General features: G+C 42.3%; 1 protein-coding gene and 1 pseudogene across 1 annotated transcript in view; both read left to right on the top strand.

Annotated features, from left to right (window-relative positions):
* Nucleotides 1-19,159, top strand: part of LOC129066940 (60S ribosomal protein L35a-like) — a 40,514-nt pseudogene extending 21,355 nt beyond the window's left edge.
* The window catches only part of SASH1 (SAM and SH3 domain containing 1), a 209,595-nt gene that overhangs the window by 1,494 nt on the left and 187,192 nt on the right, over nucleotides 1-20,909 (top strand). The gene's annotated exons all lie outside the window — the stretch shown is intronic.

The following is a 20,909-nucleotide window of genomic DNA, read 5'->3' on the forward strand; positions in this document are numbered from 1 at the left end:
AGCAGCTTTGTATCTAATCTGTATTGTATTTATGGGATGCCCATAGGAGACAGGACATTCACTCAACACTAAACATATGTGATGCTACCTCCTTCCCACCCTTCCCCTCCCGCCTCATAGGAATCAAACACAATAGTTGAGCGGCCTGGCAAGACCTTTGGTAGGGCAGCAAGCACTTGAATCCAGCCTCCCACACTTGCCCTCTATGGCCGTAGAAAGTTGCCTAACCACTCCTAAAGTCTGGAAAATGAAGATGAAGCTACTACTATCCACCCGCTACCGCTGTGACATGGGTTAAATGAGACAAGCACCTAGCACCTCCTGGATAGATGATAATACTGCATTTAAGTGTGGCCTCTGGGTGTTCAGGGGCCCAAGGAAAGCCAGTTCCAGGAGTGGTATCCAGAGAGCCCTTTACAATGTTTTGCTGAGGGTGTGGTATTGACATTACACTTCTTTTTCAAAAACCAGTGAGAAATTGTGTGTTTTTCTCTTTTCCACAATTTTCCTTGGGTTCCAAGGTCTCTCAGTAGGGTTTCATGCAGGTAATTCCAGCAGAAGTTTTTTTCCCACTTTCCTTCCTTTTCTTTTGATGACATGGGGAAATACTTATGATACATATAACAGTAAGTTTGATGCAGAATGAAATGAATGAAATGAAGTTCAGACACAAAGTCTCAGCACATACACATACGTGATAGAAATAAAAATTGGGTTGAAACACAATAAATTGTTAACAGTGGTTATCTTTGTTTTTTCCTTCCTGTCATCTTTTTTTATTGTATTTTAGTCCCCGTATTCTCCCCTTCCCAGCAATCACCACACTGTTGCCCATGCCCATGAGTCCTTTTTCCCTTTTGTTCAATCCCTCCACCCCCTAAACTCCCCAGTCAGCTGCCATCCTGCTCTCTACCTATGAGTCTGCCTCTGTTTTGCTTGTTAGTTCAGTTTGTTCATTAGATTCCACATATGAGTGAAATCATATGGTATTTTTCTTTCTTTGACTGGCTTATTTCACTTAGCATAATGTTCTCAAGGTCCATCCATACTGTTGCAAAGGGTAAAATTTTCTTCTTATTTATGGCCAAGTAGTATTCCATTCTATAAATGTCCCCATAGTTATTTTATACACTCATCTACTGATGGACACTCAGTTGCTTCCAAATCTTGGCAATTGATTGCAAATAACGCTGCAATGAACATGGAGGGCTTATGTTCTTTCAAATTAGTGTTTTGGGTTCCTTCGGATATATTTCCAGAAGTGGGATAGCTGGGTCGAAAGGCAGATCCATTTTTAAATTTTTGAGGAATCTCCCTACTGCTTTACACAGCAGATGCACCAATCCACATTCCCTCCAACAGTGCAAAAGGGTTCCCCCTTCTCTGCATTCTCACAAGCACTTGTCATTTGTGGATTTATTGATGATAGCCAATCTGACAGATGTGAGGTGATATCTCATTGTGGTTTTAATTTGCATTTCTCTGATGATTAGTGACATTGAGCATCATCTTTTCATATGTCTGTTGACCATCTTCATGTCCTCTTTGGATAAATATCTATTTGGATCCTTCGCTTGATTTTTAATTGGGTTGTTTTTTGTTTGTTTTTTTATTTTTTGTTTTTATTTTTTTGGTGCTGAGTTCTGTAAGTTCTTTATAAATTTTGGATATTAACCCCTTATCAGATATTAGCAAATATGTTTTCCCATTCTGTGGGTTGTCTTTTTATTTTGTTGATGGTTTCCTCTGCTGTGTAAAAACTTTTTAGTTTTATGTAGTCCCATTTGTTTATTTTTTTCTTTTGTTTCCCTTGCCTGGGGAGTTATATCCAATAAAATATTGCTTCGAGCAATGTCTGAGATTTTACTGCCTATGTTTTCTTCTAGTATTTTTATGGTTTGATGTCTAACATTTAAGTCCAATCCATTTTCAATTTATTCTTGTGTGTGGTGTAAGAAGGTGGTCTAGTTTTGTTTTTCTTCATATATCTGTCCAATTTTCCCTATGACATTTATTGAATAAACTCTCTTTAGCCCATTGTGTGTGCTTGCTTCCTCTGTTGAAAAGTGAAATGGCCTATGTGTGTATCATACTGACAATCCTGAACTTAACTTTTCTTATGTTTCAATCAATTGAGCAAAGAGGCTCCAACAGTTCTCAGTCCAAACACACCTAATGAAGGTGGTCAGATTCTGGATTATAGGATTGATGTCCTACAATGAACAGGTGCCTCAGCTTCTTCCTCTACTATCATAACTTCTGGGTGCTTATATGGGTGAGAGATGGAAGGAATTATATGGGTTAGGGTTCAAGTTTAGCTCTAGAGGAAACCTTAACAATAATCTGGTGATAGTCAATGGTGGTTAATTTTTTTGCATGAAGAACATCTTTTAAACATATGATTCTCACCTAAAGAATACGCCCTCTTCTAAAAAGTGCATGTATGCACATTCACATAAAATGTTTACAAACATCAAGGGATTATGTAGATTAGGATTAAAGTTTAGCTCTGGAAGGGACATTAGCAATAATCTAGTGATAGTCCATGCCGGTTAACCTTCTTGCATCAAGAACATCTTTTCAAAATACGATTCTCTCTATGATTTGAGACCTCCTGAAGACCATTCATGGATCCTCCACTAAGAAATACTGATCTTGTTAGGGAACTGAGGCCCAGAGAGATCCAGGGACTCTCCCATAGTCACACCAATGTTTAACAGGAGAGACAGAACTACAGCCCGGATGTCCTGTTGCCCGGTCGGCTACATCACCTGCCTTCTTTCCACATGCTGTTAGAGGTGGCATGCTGTCCTGCGAGTCCACAGGGAGGTCCAGAGCATGAGACTGCAGGGCTGGGACATGGGTGCAGGTTTTGTTCCTGCCTCGGGTCTCTGATGCCATCAGGATGGGGCTGAAGTTCTAGAGCACACTCTTTTTTCTTCAAGATGGCCGTGCAACACCCAAAACAATACCTTAAGAAGTCTGTCCCTGGTGGCTTCTTAAGGGTCAGTGGAATGATTGTGGGATGCCAGCGTGGTCCAGTGTGATCCTTCCTCCACTACTAAACTCTACAGTGTGGTCTGGGTCAATGGCTCCTGAAGCCCTAAAAAAATTCAGGGATTTAAGAACAGATATTTAGACTTCGCTAGTATGTTACCACCAAGCATTCTCTAATCACTACTCTATTGGTGTCCCGTGATTCTGCTCCCTTTCCTTCAGGGTGCATTCCAGATCTTTTCCAGGACCCTCTGGGGAGGTGCACACCCCCTGCCACTGTGGGGACAGTCTCCCCTCCTGTCCCCTGCACTGCCCCACAACATTCATCAGAAAGGTGACTTGCTACTCTTGAGTTGTTGCCTTAATTCTGTATTAAACCCGTGTTAATGCTTTCTTTGAATGTCTGTATTTAAAATTATTTTATCTTGGGTCTGTTTTTTACGCGAAATGTTCCTTCATTTCCTGCTTTGTGTGCATGTGTGCATGTAATTAGTATGTGTGTGTGCGCGCGTGCGTGTGTGCGTGTGTGTTTATTCCTCTGTTGTTTGCAACACCTCCCAGTTGGGGATCATTTGTAAATTTGGTTAATGAGCATTTAACATGTTTTCTTTGATGAAGCTGTTAAATCTGGGCTCCACACTGGCACCCCACCAGACACCTCCCCTTCTCCCAAGCATTGGTGTTCACCTATTCTTAACCACTTAGTTATGGTTTCTTGCTTGTTGGCACAATATCAAACTAACCTTTAATCCCGCCTGGAAAAAGCAGGGCGTCAGTTTTGTAAGAAAATGCTTAAATCTGTATTCAAAGCAACTCCACTTTGCTGGTGGGCTTTCATTTTCCCTGAGCAAAATATCTGCAGACAGAACAAACAGTTTATGATCACCCTGACTGGTCATGCATGTGGCAGCGACATAAGCTATAGCTGTGGGCTTTTGCAAGAACAAACACCAAACTCAGAACCTGCGGGCTCCAGCTGTCAGAGAGTTTTCCTGGATTTAATTATAACTTCATCTGCAAAGAGGGCGTGCGGGTCAAGTGCGCTTTTCAATCACGTACAGAAAGCAGAGTAAGTGGCAGGGCAGCCCTGGGATTTGCCTGTGAGATGAGCCCTCGGTACCGTCCCCCGCAGCAGAGGATCATGGGAGTCACACTCCACCCCGCCCACAGTCACAGAAACACAGTCTGTCTCCGGTGATAGAAATTTGCAAAGAAACCACACAAAGATGTCTCTAAAATCCATGTTAAACTGAATACAATTAAAAATATAAAATAAACGGAGGAAGGATTGAATTATATATTCATCTTTGCATGAAACAGGAGCCATCTCCCAGCTTAGAAAATCCTTCCCATTGCTTTACTTCTTATCCACCACACGGGTGCTCCTCACTCACCTCTCCCTGGATTCAGGGGTGATATTTTAGTTCTATAATGTCCTGCCTCTCAGCAAATCCCATGTCAACCCTACAGCTGACACCGACATGCACAGAACACACACACACACACACACACACGCACGCACGCACACCAGTTTGGGGCTATCACAAATATGGCCTGGTAGCAATTAGATTAAGACTTCCAACCTGGTTCTCAGCAGCTGGCCCAGAGCCTGCGCTTCTTTCTAAATGCGAACACAGCATTTTGCCCAAATTATTTACATCAAAGCCCCTGCTACGAAAGGAAGAAGGAGCCGGGGAGACGGCACCTTGTAGCCTCCAGGTTACTAGACAGGCAGCTCTCTGGAGCTGAAACTCAAACATTGTACAATTTTCCTGTTTTACTGTGAGGGAAAAAAAGGAAAAACAGAATATGAGGCCAGTGCTAAGGGATTGTTTGGGTTAATTCCCACCCCGGCTCACCTGACATAATCCATAATTCCAGCAGCATTTCTTATATTTTGAGGAAACCGCGAGTGTTGACTCAAGGAGGGGAAGGGTGGCTAACCTTGAGCAAACGTGGCCGTTTGTCCACTCACGTGTGAAGGTGTGATCCCACCCCTCCTACCTGGTTTCAAATGCCTCACAATCTCAACCTAGAACCTCTCACCTCATTTTTGTCACTGTTTTCCTTTCCTGTTGACTTGAGGGTAAAAGGCAATGAAGCGGTGAGAGTCACTGGGCCTGTCTGGTGGATCCGTCTGGGAGAGGGCGCCGGGGAGGTCACAGTAGCCAATGGTGGCCTTTGCCATTGTCCAGAATAAGCTTAAAGAGAGGCTTGTAGACAAAGGTTTCTTTTGAAGCCTATCTTCAGAGATACAGATAATTGTTACTGATAGGCTATTTCAGAGACCTGGACAATTGTTACTGATAGGCTACTGGTTTGGAGTGCATTTGAAAAACATATAGGAACCTAAAGCACAATGAGTATTGCAGGTTCAGACAGGGTAGGACAACCAGAGAGTAATTTGATTTCTATCCTGTGAGTGAAATAAAAGCCAGGGATTCTGTGAGGAACTTCTAAGTTTTAATGCAGTGCTCAGTTTTTATCTGTGATTACAAGCAACACCTTTAATTTTTAGTGTCTGATTCCCAGATATATGGTAAGAATTCCCCTTCTCTCTCCTAGTTAAGAACAGGGGATTAATTTATAAGGTGTGTTTTTTTTTTTTTTTTAGGTTTTATTTATTTCTATTCTTAGATAGAGGGGAAGGGAGGGAGAAAGTGAGGGAGAAGAACATCAATGTGTGGTTGCCTCTTGTGCACCCCCTTCTGGAGACCTGGCCCGCAACCCAGGCATGTGCCCTGACTGGGAATCGAACCAGTGACCCTTTGGTTAGCAGGCCAGCGCTCAATCCACTGAGCCATACCAGCCAGGGCTAATTTAAAAGTTACTATTACGAGTTTTAAGATGTTTTTATAACAGAGAAGAAAAGTCATCTTGTCTTCCAGGCATCTTTTTTTCCTCTCCATTATCCTCTCCCCCTCCATTCCTGACATTTTCCTTTCATTCTACTTGTGATGTCAGAGCTGGGTGGTCCAGAAATGACCATAATATCACCACTAATTATAAAAGCACAAAGTAATTAATTTTTTCTGTGGTGTCTTGTGGCATTAACTTTATTGGTATTTTTAGAATATTGTTTGATCTATGTTCATATTCTTTCAAATATTTCTCATGTTGAAGACAGAACATCATAGAACCCCTTTTGACTGTGAAGTCGCTTTTTTGGCCCCCACCAACCCCCATTAGGGAATCTTCCGAATACCTTAAAGTGAGTGTTCTGACCCATGTGGTCAGGTCTGGAGCCAAGTCACCTGAGGGGTCAGCTTCCCAAATGTTCTTTTTTTTCCACTTTAAGAAAGATGGTGTCGCACTAAGGGGCACATAATATGTCACTTTTCAGTGTGTTTTACATATCGAATAAACCTGAACTTCTGCAATTTCAGAGGCTTAAAGGGATATCAGAGCTTGGACTATTTTTTTTTTTTCTAGAATAAAGTTTAAGATAGTTTAAGTCCTGCTTAGCAAAATGCAGATTGCATCAGAAAAGGAAAAAAAAAAATGTTTAACTTTATTAAGAAATCCAAGGCTCTTGATATGGCTAAGAGCCAGAGAGTTTCCAGTATGGCGTGTTTTATCTTGCATTCTTCTCACTAGTTTGAATTATGACCTAACTGGGCCAAGACTGCTGAGACTTGTCAACCAAGAGCTACTACTAAGTATGGAAAGTTTGGTTCTCATTCAATAAACTGAGAAGCCAAGAGATCCAAGTGAAGACATGCTATACATTAGAATTTCCACTAAGGTGAGCCTTGTGGCCAATATTTGTGTTCAAATGGCTTGATGATGACAAATTTGAGAAGTCAGTTTCGACTACCTTCTGTCCTTAGTCAACTAGCATCTTCTTTCTTTCTTCTTTGAATGCATCCTCTTTCCTGCTTCTTTGTAATTCTCTTTCTTTTTCAAAATAGGAAGTAGATGTGTTTATTTCTACTTCGCCTTGTATACAGCTTATGCATACCTCTGTATTGCTTTTCCCAGGGCAGCTGAACTTTAATCTGTTTTCTTTATTTCTAGAATGAAGGGTTTTCCATGGTTAAAAAACAATTATTTCAAATAACAGCACACAGTTGAGGGAAATATTTTAAGAGATAGAAAAGTAAAACTTGTACTCAGTTTAAGGTCTTTTTTTATAAAAGATTTTATTTACTTATTTTTAGAGAGAGGAGAAGGGAGGGAGAAAGAGAGGAAGAGAAAAATCAATGTGTGGTTGCCTCCTGTACACCCCCAACTGGGGGCCTGGCCTGCAAACCAGGAATGTGCCCTGACTGGGAATTGAACCAGTGACGCTTTAGTTCACAGACCAGTGCTCAATCCACTGAGTCTCACCAGCCAGGGCTTGGCTTAAGGTCTTAAGAGACATACTTAATAAGTAGAATTTGTCACTGATATCATACCTACTCCTTTTTCTTCTACAGTATTTACCTTAATCCTAACACTTCCCCTTCTCTGAGCCATATCTCCTGAATACGGGGGCTCTGAGGCCATTTTACCTGTGGAGTACTTTACCTCTGCTCCAGCTACGATAGCGGACGTCTATAATCGCCACGGCCCAGCTCTCTTCTCCCGTTTCTGGTAACAAGATCCAATTTGCCTTTGCAGCCCACTCTTGCTGCTATCGGTCTAATAGTCTAGTGGACTGTGTCTACCTACAGCCTGCGATGGAGGCCTGGCTGTTGACGAGGGCTTCGCATTCTCATGGCCTCTCAGCTTCGTTCAGGTATGGACCAGGCAAATCAGAGTTAATCTGAGAATTTTGCTGAAATTACTGAAAAAGATGTACTTTCTCCTGTGAATTCTGAGATGGTCGATTTAAGTCGGGAGCTGCGGATGGCCATCTTCTCCCCGTGCAGAAATTCCTCGAAGATTAAATCAGCACAGAGAAAAGCAGGACTTAGGTACAGGGACGCACAGCTACCCGGAGGCAACCCCATGCACCTGGGTCCACCCCCATCATTTCAGTTTGGGAGCCAATGAATTCCCTTTAGATTAAAGCAATATAAACAACGTCGTTTGCAACACAGAAATCCCACACTCGGCCAGCAGCCCAGGCCTCAGCCTTGCTACAGCTGTGTTTAGTTTGAGAAGATCTAGAATGGGTATCAATATGGTATTAATAATTCTCCTCATGCAGCTGCTTCGTCCTCTTTCGTATCAGCCCCAGCCCCACTTGCACTCACCCGTCAGAGCCCAGGGATTAGTCACAGGAGGCCCTCGGCGTGCAGGACACCCACGTCAGGGGAAAGAAGAGCACAGCTTCAGGAGCTGCTGAGGGAGCCCTTCCGACGGTGAGTCTTCGCAGGCTGGCAGGTGCCAGGGGCACAGCCCCGCAAGACGCAGCCACCGCAGGCTAGAGAACAGAGAAAACCTAACTGTTGAGGAGAAAGGTGCAAGATCCATGTTGACGCTGGCCTATGCGTGTGATAATGATGATGACAATGATGATGACGATGACGATACATAGAATCAGGGAATGCTGTCCGTATTGATATCCATTATAGGTCTTATAAAACTGAATGTGATCAGGAAAAAAATAAAACCTAAACACTTGGTTTGACTGTGTACAAACCAATTACAGTCATTTATATGGAAGGCATCCCATTTATGCCTAATTACCATGAGACATAATAATGATTATGTACTTCATTAAGTACATGTCAGATTAATTTGATTTCTCAGATTATATTTGATGGCATCTCTAAGCACCATGTATCTGTGCTCTGGCTTCCCAGTTTGTTCCTAACACATAAAAATGGGTCACCTGCCTCCAACTTTTAAAAACCGGGTAAAGTAGAAGCTTGTCTACTCGAGGAAATGAGGGACCACCAATGGATACAGAAAGGCACTGTTCCTTATCAACAGGGAGGCACTGCCATCCTGTCTCGTGCAATTAGGACACAATGAAAAGCAGGCGGTGGATAATTTGCCCACATTTGTTTCAGGCAAAATTAGTTGAAAAGTCATGTTAGGAAAAACTTTAAAAAGGTTGTGAAACTAATGCAAAGAGGAGACTATATGGTAGAGGGGAGAGGGCAAGGAGTAGAGAGAGCAGACCTCTCGGAGCCTCAATATCCAGATAGGTAAAATGGGAACATTCCCTCCTCGCGGAATTGACGTGAGGATTGCAGGACTGGCCAGGGAGTGCCAGCTCTTAGGTCATCGTTAGAAAAGTGTGAATTCAGTCCAAAGGCAGTCTAGGAAAGGGGGAAGAAAATCTTATTCTCTCTATCTGAGAAGAATTGTGGTTCACTGTATGAAAATGAGCCTCAAATTCCTGCCTATTAGGTTAAACCATATGAAGTTATTTTTATAGGTCAAAAATGGTCCAGGGTCATCAGTTTCATGTGGTTCAATCTAATAAGAGGAATAGCAGTCACATCCTCACATGCGTTCATTTTGAGCACCTTGAAATTGTGAGAGGCATTCCCCCCTCTGATGAGGCAGACTGAGCTTCTCCAAGAATGCTAAGCAAAGCAGGCTCTTGGAAGGAAAAAACACAAGAGCTGGAGAGCCGGGCAAGATGTGACTGATCTATTGCAAATTGAAATACTCTTTCAAATCAAATGAAAACCAAAAATAAGAGCCAAGAATAAGAAAGCCACAGCTTGGGACATATGATACTTATTTTAATTGTTTTCCTTGTTGCTGGTTTCCCGGGGAGCTGCTGGGGAATCAGTAAAAGGAAAAGAACTGAAACATCCAGAGGTGGAGAAGAAGAAAAGTTTAGAACCAAGGAAAATAGACACTCACATTTAAAAGAATCTGGTGATTTGAAGTTCTTCCTAAGTAAGGGCAGCTAGCGTCTTTAGCACTTGTAACAATATCAGGCAAAGAAAAAAACTTCATATGGAATATGGAACAGGAAGGAATGACCTTCATCAAATGTACTTAATGAAGTGTTTAAGTGTTACGTGGGATTAGAAGGCACACAAAACTGTCCTCTGTGATGATCTTTCCATAGAATCATGCAGCTGAAAGTGTACTCTTACTTCCTGCCTCGGGGAGCTATGTAACGAAGCCATCTTATTTGAACGATTATCCACTTCACTTTTTTAAGGTTTCAAACCATACTCTAGCCTAAGTTCTGAGCTTGCCTGTCACCCACCATGGGCGGAGGGTAACACCCATGTACCCCAGTCCCCACTCTGCTTCATCTGGGATATGGGCTAATAGAGTCTTCCACAGAAACAGGATTTTCTTTTCCATACTTTCGAGTGTATTGGCCTTTGGGCTCTGTAACTCCTGTGTAGTCTCTAGAACACTCTGCATTGGAAGGGAGCTGGGAAAGATGTCCCACTCACACATTGCATCTGGAGGGATCACAGTCACTTGGATGTGGCTGAGTTTTGGCAGCTCACTTCTCTCTCTGGCAAGTTAACATCAGGGCAGAGAAAAAAAGACAAATAATATGTGAATTCATCAACCATAGATTCTGTACCAGGCTATAGAAAGTCCTTATAAACCAACAGCAACCCGGAGAGTTGGGGCAGATCAACCACAATCTATAGTAATCTGTAAGGGCTCGCTGAACCTGGATGTAGGTCTCTACAGAGGGGCCACAGAGCACCTTGCAAACCTGAAATGATGCAAAGCCTATAGGTGGTCAGTGGTGCTGGCAATGGCTCTTCAGGTGTGCTCAGAGCCAGATCACCCATCAACTAAAGGTGAGCAAAGACATGGCCCTTTGTCTCCTTAGGCGTGGCTTCTTGTCTGCCGCAAGAAATCAGCAGCCTATGAAATATCCCCAGTGGGTTTGCAATGCTGTCGGACAAATTCCTGGTTTGAGCAAGAGTCCTTGAGCTGTTTGCTTTCCTTCCATTCTGCAATGGTTGCCTTGCAAGGGTTTCAGAGAAGTCTTGGAATTCCACTTGCTCGGCCGGGACACTGGGCAGCACTGTGAGCGGCGCCTGGCACCCCCGCCCCTGTCCACAGCTGCTCTCTCCCAGGCAGCCTGGGCAGACACTGGGGCACAGAGCAGCTAGTCGGCAGCGGGGGGAGGGACTGGAGGCTCTCGTTCATGTCACTGAAGTTAGGATCTGCATTTTCTAAAATCGGCATGCCAGCACCCTGTAGCCTGTCCAAGAATTAGAATCCTTGGGGCAGTCATCCACTAGAGCCGTCCCGCCATCACACGATACTATGCCCCCAATTCCTGCCGACTGTGCTCTCTTACAGTCCTTACCTGAATACAGCTGTGCCAGCTATCCTGAGAAGAGGCAAGGGAAGGTTCTAGTCCCTTATCAGAACTTGAGAAGTATTTTCTACCCTCACATACTCAGAGAGCATTAAGATTCATCAGGGAACAAGAGGAACCTGAGAAAGAGTCCTTGACCTAATTGGGATGGCTGAATGTTTCAAAGAAAATCCTGTGAATTGCAAATGGGCCCTTGGCATAGCTCTGGGGAGACCAAGGGAACGCTATTCTCTGAAAAGCACGTCATGGCAATGTCTGCTGTGCCTGGGCTAGCCCTGGCGCACACAGATGCTCAGGTGGCCCTGAACGCTTGCTCGTTCCGGAAGTGGCGCGCTTAGATTTGCACGAAGGAAGTCCGTTCCGTGGCTACGAATTCCTTTGCAGATGTGTTGTTGGCCAAATGAAGGGAGACAAGAATACTAATGAGGCCATAAAGGCAAGAAACTGTCTCAGCGTTCACAATCAAATGGAGATCAGTGGCAGAATCTAGGAATCATTGAGAGCAAGGACTTTGGATTCACAATTGTACAAACCTTGAATCCTTTCCTTACTAGCTCTGAGACACTGCACAAATTATCCACCCTCCCTATAGGGTGGGTGATAGGTCCTTTTTCACTAGGATATAGGAAGATTAAGCATCAGTTGGTAAAACACTTAACTTAGAACCCTGCCTAGAACATAACTAAGCACTCAATGCATGGTTGCTGCCCTTGCTTTTATTATTACTCTTACAGAAAGGATTGTATGAGGTATGAAAGTGCTAATGTCCAACTGCTAATGTCCCATGTTTTAAATAATACTTGGTAAATGGCAGTAGAGAACTGTGAGCCTCCGCTTCTCTGACCAAATCCCAAGCCCTTACTTGTCATAGAGAAAGAGGACAAAGAAAAAAAAAAACTTGACAATTTTAATTGCCCTTATATTTTATTGGGTGAAGAAAGAACCAGTTTTCTTTCTAAAGTGGCTCAATAACAGTATGGTGTCCCAGCCTTGGTTCTCTGTGCTACACATTGACATTTACCTTTTCCAAAGTTAGGAGTTAAAACTCACTAGCACAGCCATTTTGCTAAAATGCACAGAACCTGGTTCCCACTTTCAAAATCGGCAAAGAAAAATGTCATGAATGCTGAGTAAGTCCTTTGCACTAATAAGACATGTACACACGCGCGCACACACACACACACACACACACACAGAGTGTTGACCTTACATGGCTCATGGTGAATCCTAGTCTCTTGTCCCTGTTTCAGTAACATAATAAGAGAACATTTTAGATTGCAACAATCTCAGATTGTGTCTAATCCAATATGTTTATTTTACAGACAAGGAAACAAAGGCCCAGGATAATGAAATAAATAAGTCTCAGAAGACAAGGTCACCCAATTTAAAGGTGGCTTAAATATAGCTTTGGGGCAAAGTAACCTGAGTTTTGATGCCTCAGGCAGTGGGCAGCCTCATTACAAAAGCATTTGGAAGCCTTAGATAAAGGAACTCTGTTCACACACTTGTGCATTCTCTCTCTCTCTCTCTCTCTCTCCCCCCTTGCTCCCAGTTTTGCTTTGTCCCCAAAATTCTGATACTCTCCTTCACAGAAGGAGCTGAAGTAAACAAATCAACAATCAAGGCATTTTTGGAACAGAATAGATCCATTATTCTTTGGGTGAGCAGATTCCAGATTCTGATTTCTGTTCTTAACTCAGCTTTTTCTCCCTTGGAGAAAAATGGAAACAAACCATATTACTAACAAGAACTCCTGGACTTCCTTTTGCGTGTGATCGACTGGGCTGAGAGGCGCTTTCTCAGTGGCCTGTGGTCCGTTCAGGCTAAACTCAGGTCAGCACAGAGGTGGAGGCTGGCAGAAGTACACTTTCCCCCATGTGCGAAAACGCTGTCCCTGCAGAATAGTACAAAATTGCTCCCAGCATGCCTTTCTCCCTCTGCCAGCAGTAGTTCACCTGGTGGGTGGGGACAGCTGCTGATTTGCCCATACCTTGCCCCCTAGGGAAATGACTCAGTTTTGACACCGTGACAGTCTGTGTTCTATCCTGTGCAGTAGTACAGTGGAGACAAGAATTCTGTGCAGTTCTTGTGGTCTCCCTGTAAGTGTTAGGAAGCCAACTGCTTAGAGCTCTTCTTAAAAAATGAAATTTACAGTTTCATTTTATTCTAATGCCACTTATGATATGTATCTACTTTATTAAGCCATTTCTTAATTACCGTTAAGACCTATTGGCCCTGGCCAGGTAGCTTAGTTGGTTCAAGTGTCGTCCCAACTGGCCAAGGTTGCAGGTTCGACTTCCCATTAGGGCACATGCAAGAATCAACCAATAAATGCATAAATAATTGGAGAAACAAGTCAATGTTTCATTCTCTCTCTCTCTCTCAAATCAATAAGTAAATTTTAAAAATTAGAAAAAAGCTATTGAAAATCCTTGTTTCTGTAAAGGAAACAATAGTTGTTAGAAAGCAAATTTCTGTGGATATTTGCACAATCTGAAATATATTTTTATATTAATGAGAATAACATTTACATAGCATTTGCCATATTCCTGGGTGCTTTACGCTATCTCGTGTGCCTGACCCTACGGGCTGCATGGTATTGGGAGCCCCATTTTATAGATGAGGACATTGAAGCTCAGTGGGGTTAAGTGATTGACTCAAGGACAATTAGTTTAGAATGCTGCTCTGTCAAGTTCTAAAGGTAGCACAATGGGACCTACAGCCTCACGGAGCCTGCTCACCCCAAGGTCCTCACATGTGGTGTTCAACGCCCATTTGGCGACAGTTTGGAGAAAGGGGACAAAGGCAAGGGGAAGACTCATGCTGAGAACAGGAGTCATTGCATGGAGCCGCTGATTTTCTCATTTGAAGCATTTGGGGAATTTGGCAAAACATTAAAGACACACATTTCTATACTTAGGAAGAGTATGATCAAGAGTCAAAGGGCAAAGGTTCACAGCTGCAGAGGCTTTTACCTCCGCGTGGGGTTAACCTGACCGAAGAGAGGTCTTCCAGGAAGAAAATATCTTTGTGCTGCATTCTTAGAATATCTAGCATTTTCACATGGTCAGGGCTGTTCCTCCAGAGGTGGGAAGAAACTTCTGGAAGAGAGCACTGATAAGAACCTGTAATGTGAGACAGAGTTCATTCTTCACACAGGGTAGGACTCAGGGCACAGTGGGTCACTGTCCCCGGAGCCACTGACCTCGAGAACTACAAAGGAGAGGCCCTGTGGAGGGTCACACGCTGCCATCACTCCCAAGGCCATTTTCTCCCTTAGTCTGTTTATTTTCTCAGGGAAGTCGATGGTAAAATAGCGTGGGCTAAAGGCATTCTGTTTGAACACAGTTGTGGGTTTATGCAGTTAGCTCCTTTTATTTGATTGTGACAACACTTGAAGATGAGAGCAATGACACTTACTTTGAAGCTAAGATTGTCAAATTTAGAAGGAAAAAAATACGGTGTTCACTTACATTTGAATTTCAGATAAACAATGACGAAATTTTTAGTATATGTAGGCACCATGCGATATTTGGGATATATATACTAAAAGTCATTCATATTTGATCTAATCACCCTATTGAAGCATCAAGGTAACACAACACCACTACCATTGGTAAAAATTAACATATGGCTATAATTTACAAGTTTTAAGGGAACATTTATTAAAAGAAAATACAATGGACTGTTGACTTAGAACAAATTTTACCATAATTTTTTATTTAGCAATTTCCCACCTTAAATAAATCTATAAATTTACTAGCAGAGAACCAATAGATAATCTTATTTTACACTGGGTTGAAATACTAAGTAATTCATAAAGCATATAGAAAATGTTTCAAACATCTAAAATACTCTGGATGTAAATGTTTATGTGTTAGAGGAGGGAATTCATCCACCGAATAGCCCTGAGTGCTCCCTCTGTGTTAGACACTGTTGAAGGTGCGCGGGGGCATCAGGGCAGAAAATGGACTTCCCTGTCCCCTTGGGCCTTACAGTCTAGAGAATAGTTCCATGAGGATGTACGAATTTCAAACTGTAGCCCGTTCCAGTATGCTGAGTCATATTTTGTGGGACAACCCAATTGTAAAGATTTCTTTCTTATAACGTAGCGGTAGATATTTATTTTTCAGCATTTATTGTTGCCACAAGAATTATACATCCTGACATCATTCCAGTTCATTAAGAAGTTCTCCAGTGTTTTATGCTTGAAAACTGTATAAACTTAAAAGCCTATGGGGTAAAAAGTCAAACTGAATTAAGAGAGCACAAGAAGCAAAACATTAATTTGGGGGTGTTATCTTTAGTTACAAAGTCTCAACTCTTAAATCTGAATATATTTTACAGGGTGCCTGTCCTCTCCTCTCCCTACATTTGGGTGGAGGTTTCTAGGAACAGAGAACGTTGGCAAGATGTCAGGGAGGAAATGAAACTTTAAGTTCCTAGGGCCTGTTTCCATTGATGCGTGGATATCAGTTTAGCCACACATTGTAGTTCTTATTCTACACTTGAGAGATAGTAAATTGCTTTTGGGTAGAAATGAATTAACTCTTTCCTATGACTACATTACCATAACATACTGTCAAAAGTGATTTAGTAAACTGAATATGGAAGGCTAAAAACATTAATATAGTTCCAAGAAATAAATTGATTAATGTGTCCTTTTTTCATTAGTATGATCAGATTCACAAGATGATTTTATGCTAATATTCATTTTCATAACCTCTATTGTCTATCTCAGCAAACTCAAGGTTGGAAGGATGCTCAAGGTCATCCAGTCTAACCTTCCTGCACCCATCAGATGCATATTTCCCTCTATAGCAAGCTCACCAAGCACTCCAACATTTTTAGGTGCCCTAGAAAAAGTTTCAGAGGGTTAAAGAAACAGGAAAAAAAATTACTGCTTTGTCTCCCAGAAATAAGATTTCTGTTTCTTTCATTTAAAGCCAGGAAACAAGATTAGTCCAGAGTTTCCATAACCCTAAAGCACTTTAAAGAAGCATGCTTTGTATCTTTTACTTGAGAGAAGAAAAAAAGGCTGGTAAACCCTCTTTATAAGCAGTAATGGCCATTCTATAGCTAAAACTAACTAATACAGTGGTACCTCTGTACTTGTCGTTAATTCATTCTGGAACCTGTGACAAGTGCCAAATCCCACAAGTACTAAACTCTTTCACGAGCTCCCATGAGGCTGACACATCTCTGTTTCATCGTGAGAGGGGCCCTGAGTGGCGAGCAAGCGCCAAGTGCTGAAACATTTTTTTCTCGTCAAAAGGCAACCTGAGTGCAGGGTATGACAAGTTCTGAAGCGGATGACTACTGAGGTCTGACTCTATTCTATAGCTAAATAATAACTCTACATTAAAAAAAAAACTACTATAATGATTATTATGTGCCCAATATTGTGCTAGGTCACTTTCATGTTGTTTTTTGTTGAATTCAATATTTATCATTTAATTTTCACCAGACCCTTAAAAAGTCAGTGCTATTATGCTATTATGATCTTGGTTAATAGAGATGACCAAAGTTAGAGACAGAGAAGTCAAGTAATTTCCTATCATTTTAATATTAGAGGAGGTCTTTGAGATGATAGAATCCACTCCTAATTTTCTAGGGTTTGCCTTCTTTCTTGGGTCAAGATGTTAGAGTTTGAAATCTTAGACTCATGGTGTTTCCCTTACTTCATGCTTCCTTACTCTCAAACTCATAAGTCTCCACGTTACAGAGATATTCTACATCTACATATATGTATATATCTATATCTATATCTATATCTGTATCTATCTATACACTAACAAATGATTGCAACTATTTTTCTTCTCCCACTTTGACTGTGGATAAGGTGAAGGAGACGAAAATATGTTTAATTCCAGGCACCTTTGTACTTTAAACTTAATTAAAAGCTGTAAACATGGCTCTCCTGCTGCATGGTTCCTGAGGGAAGTTGATGATTGCATTTATAATCTGGAGCTCACCAATGTTCACGCTCCATTGGTGGAAACTCAGAAGCTTGGACTTTGATCTTTTTTTCAGTCGGGGTCCAGGCAGCAAACAGCAGGTCAGCTCAAAGGGCTTGACGAGGGTTGAATGAAGGCAAGGTTTCACAGTGGTGTGGACAGGATTAAAGAACAAACAAGAGAAGGTGACACTTCAGACACTAGCAATAAATAGCAGGAAGACTTCACCACCTGTAAGCCTGAGGGAAATGGGAGAAAGCTGTTAAACGAAGAGCCATAACCTCACCCCTACTAGCCCCAGGCTTAAAGGAATACAGCAACTGCTCCAACCCTGGTAGGAATAAGGCACAGGGAGGGACAGACAGGAGTACCATACTTATCTCTCTCTCCTTCAACATTCTTATCCCCCACCATTGACCCCGCCCTAAGGAAGCCAGAGAACCAGGGATCAGGCCCCTGTCTGTCAGGGGACAGATGGCAGAAAGGGCAAAGATGGATCTAGAGGGGCCAATGGACACAGACCAGCACAAGCCCTGCCCCTCTGGAGTCACTGGCATCTAAGCTCCAAGGTTCCCACTGCTAGTTGGGTCCCAGAAAGCTGCTCCTTGGTTGTCCAGGTACCTCCGTCATCACTGCCATTCCCCTGTTATGGCGGTTGCTCTGCTCCCAGTATGGTGTGGCCCTTTCAAAAACAGCTGTTATTTCAACCCCAGGTACTCTCTGATCTTGCTGTGATAGAAGAGACGGTCTCCCCACTAGTACTTTCAGCCCTTTGTTTGGTTTACAAAAGTAGTCTCTCCCTTCCGTTTTCACAGCCTCCCCTTCCCAGGTACATGGACAAGTCCCCCAGGCAGAGCAGATTTTCTTCTCCATTCCTCCAATGCCCTGAGAACGAGGCTGTGGACCACGTCATTCAGCAGCCACTTCTTCCTGCGGACAACACTGTTGTGTCCTAAGCTGAGCCATAAGTCCTTCTCCACTCCTGCATCCAGGGAGGATTTCTTATTAGCCATATTACATTTTCTTTGACACTGTGGAGTAATGGGCAGGGTTGCTATAAGAGAAATCTTAGTATTTTGAAAATCAGTTATTGTGTTTTGCTTGGAATGTAATGTTGACCCAAGGTCAAATCAGACAATTCACTCCTACAATTCACTCCTACAGATTATGTATAGCCTAATGCCCATGCCTTCACTTTTCTTTCACACTATCTTGCAATTAATGCATCTTAGCTGTTCCATGAGTATTGACTTGTTTATACTCAGACCAGAAAGGTCTCCACAGACTACCATAACTTTTTCATAGCCCTATTTTAACAATTTAAAGACTTATTTATTCTACCTCTGAGCTTGCATCTATGTTTCAAAACCTTAAGGCTGTCAAACATCTGACTTCTGTAAAACTGAAAGGCTGTTGGCTTCCCTGTTACTGTTTTCTTATACTATGGAATCATCAGTAGTTACTGAACTCTGAAGCTTCCACTGTGTGTCAAATTTAAAGAAATAGAAGTAAGAAGTGTTATACAAGTAAATGTTGATACAAAGTTTCTCAAACTGAACCTGCAGCATCAGCACCACCTGGGACCTTAGAAAGGCAGAGTCTCGGGGCATTGCCTTCCCCTTTCCTCCATCTGGGGGCCTGGGGAGTCCTGCTGGGAACAGGACTCTATAGCAACAAATGTTTCTGGAAGGCTGTGGTCCAAGAGCATTTCTGCTGTCTATCAGCAGTGTCTCTGGAACCAGGGAGAATGCATAGCTCTTCTTAAAATTAAAGGTGTATCTGTTCAAGGTGAAACTGAATTCAATTTAGGCAAGAGATGTGCTTATGTGTACAAGGCAAAGAACAGCACAGTGACTCCTGGTTGTAAAGCAAACAAAACCAGAGTCATCTGGGGAAAGGTAACTCGTGCTCATGGAAACAGTGGATGGTTCGTGCCAAATTCCGCAGCAACCTTCCTGCTAAGGCTATTGGATGCAGAATCCATGTAATGCTGTACCCATCAAGGATTTAAGCTTATCAGAAAGTAAATAAATAAAGTGAATTTCTCCTCTTGTAAAAAAAAAAAAGGAGAGGAAGAAGAAGATGAAGAAGGAGAAGGAGGAGGAGGAGGAGAAGAAAAAAGAAAAAAGGAATGCAGATTCTCAGGCCTATCGCAGAGCTACTGAATCAGACCCCTCCGGGAGCCATCCAGAAGATTCTAATGCAGGTTAAAGTTTTAGAACCACTGGGCTGGTATATGAAGGTAGGACAAGGAGTGTGTTTCAGTGTGGGTGCTCTACAGTACCTAAGCAATGGGCATCACCACTGGAGGTAAACTTTGGATTATGATTGATACACCTGCCTTGTTATTTTTGTTTTACTGTCTGAGAGGAGGCTTTTTGTGGGCAGCTGGTCTGAGTTCATTCAATGGTGTCACAAGCCGTCAGCCTACTGAACGTCAGAAACCAGCCACACCCAAGGCTTGGGAGAACTCCATTGTGGCCACAGGACCTGGTCAGTTGCTCTAGGGACTCACTGTGTGCCATGTGCTCGAGTAGAGGTGGGCCAGATGACCACATTTGGTATTTTTAAACATACCTGGTGTTGTCCTTACCTTAGTTGTCCTCGAGTGCCCCAGAGAGCTGGCCGCTTATCACATCCCCGGCACAAACAACCCTCATAGACAACTGGAGAGGAAGCTGGGAGCCCTGCCCTAAAAAGCTTACAGTATAACCAGCTACCAAGCCCACTGAATGATGACATCTTCCTGGAGAGGACATTCATCCGCCAGGCTCCTGTCCGCCCCAGTGCCTCGGGCACCTCACGGTGTTTACTGCTCTTTCACCTTTTGCTGATCTCAGGCTTCAAAGGACAGTGCACGATTTGTCCTGAGAATCCAGCCCTACCAGAATGGCCTGTCATCTCCCACTTCCTACTAATGGGCAGTTGCTTTTTAAATTAGGTTGTTAAAATTTCTGCTCAGCTCCTAGTCCAATTAACTTGACTTTATTTTATTTTGGTGGAAGGCAAATTGCTTGACTAGTAGAATTTTATTTAATTGGTCACTTGGCTCAGGGTTTGATGACTTTTCCATTAATGTTTATTCAACAAATACATTTAATTTAATTTTCCCCGAAATAACCCAGCTGACTCTGAATGTTCAAGATGTGCAAATGCTGAAGAGGAGCCATGATCCCAGAATTTCTATGGTAATATGAGAATAAAAAACATGGAAGAGACGTAGCCTGAAGGTTCGGAGACTTAGCATGGATATAAACACAATGTACAACCGCCCACAGTGGTTCTCACTATCTTTTTATTTTTTTTCTTTGATATATAGAGATAGATAGATAGATAGATAGATAGATAAATGAATTTGTCCTTTCCTCTGGGTCCCTAATCTCTATGTCCTTCTATATTTCTCTCGCTCTAGTGTCTTGTGTCTATATATGTACAAATGTGTGCAAGTGTATGTATGTGTATTGCATCTTGTGTAGATATAATAGTAGCATTTTTACCATAATAAAAAAGACTGTGAAAAAGCAAACATGTTAATAATGGCTAATAGTATGGAATTTCTGAGAACTTAGTCTATGATGGGCACTAGACAAGGAAAAAAAAACCTTTCTTGTAGTATTTGTAGTATATCAGTTATTCTACAAAAAAATCAATATCACTTTTTTAAATATTTTCTACTTTACTTTCTTGCTCTCCAGTTTTTCACATTAACAAAATGGAATTGCATCTTTTCAGTCTGAGATTCTGTCCCTCTACATGGCTTC

The sequence above is a fragment of the Pteronotus mesoamericanus genome, unplaced genomic scaffold (genome assembly GCF_021234165.1).
Source record: "Pteronotus mesoamericanus isolate MK-2021 breed Mesoamerican mustached bat unplaced genomic scaffold, CSHL_Meso_final contig_20, whole genome shotgun sequence".
Lineage (NCBI taxonomy): Eukaryota > Metazoa > Chordata > Mammalia > Chiroptera > Mormoopidae > Pteronotus > Pteronotus mesoamericanus.